This window comes from Apium graveolens, chromosome 7 (genome assembly GCF_009905375.1).
Source record: "Apium graveolens cultivar Ventura chromosome 7, ASM990537v1, whole genome shotgun sequence".
Lineage (NCBI taxonomy): Eukaryota > Viridiplantae > Streptophyta > Magnoliopsida > Apiales > Apiaceae > Apium > Apium graveolens.
In genome coordinates, this window is record NC_133653.1 from 61,741,460 (window position 1) to 61,744,862 (window position 3,403).

The following is a 3,403-nucleotide window of genomic DNA, read 5'->3' on the forward strand; positions in this document are numbered from 1 at the left end:
TTCAGACTCTTCATCTTGCTGAATTTAGGGGCTTGCGACCTTTCCGGATCTCAAGGTGATGGCGTTCACCTGTTCGTTAACTTTCCTCTTGCCTGGATTGGCTTCTGTATAACTAGAAAGCGTTCCTGAAAGTCGATTCAATAAGGCGTTAGTAATTTACCCTATCTGGTTCTCAAAAGTCTTGATAGAAACAACCTAGCTTTGGCTTATAAGAGCCTGGTTTTAGCACATAAGCCTCAACTCCTCCAATTTAGATTTTTCATTCGAAGATTGACCTGCACCATGAGTTTGTTTTTGAAGTTGAAGTTGTTGTCTTTGTGCAAATTGATGCTGAAAACTAGGAGCATTGAATTTCTTGTTTCCAAACTGCTAGAAAGGTTGTTGCATCACATTCTGATTGTTGCTCCAGCTGAAGTTAGCATGATTTCAGTTGTCAGGATGATAAGTGTCTTGAACTGGTTGCTGTGATCTTTGAAAGTTGCTCACAAACTGAGCTGATTTACTAGATATATCGTATTGCTCCGTCGCATGCGAACCTGCACACAGCTCACAAACACTGGTTATCTTATTAACACCATAGTTAGCCAAAGAATCGATCTTCATAGACAATGCCTTTAGTTGAGCAGTGATGGTCGTAGCTGTATCCACTTCAATAACTCCTGCTATCTTGTTCTGTGGTAATCTCTAGGTTGGATACTGATATTCATTAGCAGCCATCAGTTCAATTAGACCATAAGCTTCCTCATAGCTCTTTGCCCATAATGCTTCACCTGATGCTGCATTGAGTATGGGTCTTGACTGTGCTCCCAAACCGTTATAGAAGCAATTGATGATCATCCAATCAGGCATTCCATGATGAGGACACTTCCTAAGCATCTCCTTATAGCGCTCCCAAGCTTCACATAGAGATTCTCCCATTTCCTGCGCAAATTGAGTAAGAGCATTCCTCATTACAGCTGTCTTCGCCATAAGGAAGAATTTAGTAAGAAATTTCTGAGCAATATCCTCCCAAGTAGTGATAGATACTGCTGGTAGAGAGTGTAACCAGCACTTAGCTTTATCCCTCAGAGATAAAGGGAAAAGTCTCATCTTGACAGTATCTTCAGAAACATTGTTGAACTTGAAGATGTCACAGATCTTGATAATTCCCTAATATGCATATTAGGATCTTCCGTTAGAGAACCCCCAAACTGTATTGAATTTTGTACCATCTGAATCATGACAGGCTTGATTTCAAAGGTATTAGCTGTGATCGCTGGCCTGACAATGCTAGAGTGAATGTCATTGATCTTGGGTTGAGAAAAATCCATCAACGCTTTCGCTGGTGCTGCTGGATCTCCCATTGTAATGAGTACCTGAAACACAAACAAGTAAATTGTGAAAGTTAAAGAATCTGAGTTAGTGAACTTTAACGACCACTGATGTCAAGCACATAAACTAAAATTAACACCGAGTCCCCGCCAGCGGCGCCAAAAACTTGTTAGGGCAAAAACACGCTCTAAAATTATACGCAAGTATATGCGTTCACAAGTAGTATAAGATATAAATCAGATTCGTTCCCACAGAGACTCTTTTAAGTTAACTTAAGATTATGCACCTATGCAACAATGGTATGGCTATCGCTCATTACTAAGACAATAACAAGTTGAGATGTTTATAACTAAGCTTAGACTAACATGCAATTAACTAAGAATAAAAGTGATTGAATTAACTATATGAGATAAATATGGGATTCTAACTTCATTACTACTTCATTCCCAGTCATTGTTCTTAACCTTAGCATGCAATGGTGATGACAACTAATCAGATAACATGAAATTAGTAAATGTTAACTTTCATTGTATAAGAACCCTACTACCAGACATCCACAAAAGAGATAGAAGCTGAATAGACACCAGTTATGTTGAGACCCTATATGTTTATAGAATTTGACAACATAAAGGTTAAATGAACAAGTTATCTATCGTGATTACATAGGACAAGTAAGATGGTTAAAATTATCTACGAATCATGCATAATCAATACATGAACATATGCTAGCATGGCAAGTTCTAAACCTCTATATTCATTGTCCCTTCAATAGAGATTAACATGATATCTTATATGTTAGCTACGCAGATAAGATGAATAAGAACAACCATACTAGGATATCAATTAATCACCACACACCAAGATATTGAAATAAATTAACTCTAGAAATCCATAAGTAAATCCGTTACAACCCCACGATAACGATTAGTTCATAACCAAACTCATTGTCACCATGGGTTCTAATAAAAACATGATAATAAATAATATAAGAGTATTAGGGTTCAAAGACAAATCGAAAACAAGCATCTAAGTATCAATTATATTGAAGAATATAAAAGTATTCTTCTCCGTAGCCGTTTCGTGCTCTATAGGTCTTCTTATTGCTCTCCCCTCGCTCCTTGTTGTTCAAAACGTCTTTTTTACTGATATATATAGGCTTTAGGATGACCAGGACTCTCAAAATCTTCAATTTCGACTAAAATCAGGATTCCGGTGCAGAAACAGGGCGCGGGCGCGCTACTTTCGGCTGCGTCCGTGCTGGAATAGTGATTTCTGGATCATGACAGCGCTGGTTCTGGCACAACCGCGCTGGTTCTGGCGCGTCCGCGCTGGCCTTCTGGAAATATTCTGACAATTCTTCTTTTGACCGTATCTTAAGTTCTGCTCATCAGAAATAGGAGATTTAACTACCCACGCGAACCTAACGAGATTTTCTATAACTTGAGAATGGCCTAGGCTTCCAATTCTGATCTCTTTTTAGGATATTTCTTTGAAAAGCTCCTTTCTTCATTTAACTGATGTCTGAAATACAATAACACAATAATATATCAAAAATACCAACAACTTGAGTCCAAAACACCAACTTAAGCTTTTAATAAAGTGTTCCAAGTAGATATAAAATCCACTTATCAAAAAATTTTGAACATCTTAAGAAAGAGTTGACCTCAGCGCCTATCATTCATTCCCCTGATTGAAATCAACCTTTTGAGCTTATGTGTGACGCGTCTGATTATGCTATAGGGGCAGTTTTAGGACAAAGAATCAATAAAATATTTCATGTCATATACTATGCTAGTAAGACTCCTAATGATGCTCAACTTAACTACTCCACCACTGAAAAATTTCTAGCGATAGTTTTTGCTCTTGAAAAGTTTAGGTCATATCTTATAGGTTCTAAAATCATTGTTTACATAGACCACTCTGCTCTTAGATATCTCTTCTCTAAGAAATACTCGAAGGCCCGATTGATTAGGTGAGTCTTGTTGCTCCAAGAGTTTGACCTAGAAATTAAAGATAAGAAGGGTTCTAAAAATATTGTTGATGATCATCTTTCCCGTTTAGTAATGGAGTCCACTATTAATATGCCTTTGGA

General features: G+C 37.6%; 1 non-coding gene across 1 annotated transcript; it reads left to right on the forward strand.

The window, feature by feature from the left end:
- The first annotated feature begins 847 nt into the window (after window positions 1-847).
- Window positions 848-954, forward strand: LOC141676330 (small nucleolar RNA R71). The gene has a single exon (XR_012556927.1). It is a non-coding gene; the product is annotated as a small nucleolar RNA R71 (small nucleolar RNA).
- Window positions 955-3,403: the final 2,449 nt, after the last annotated feature.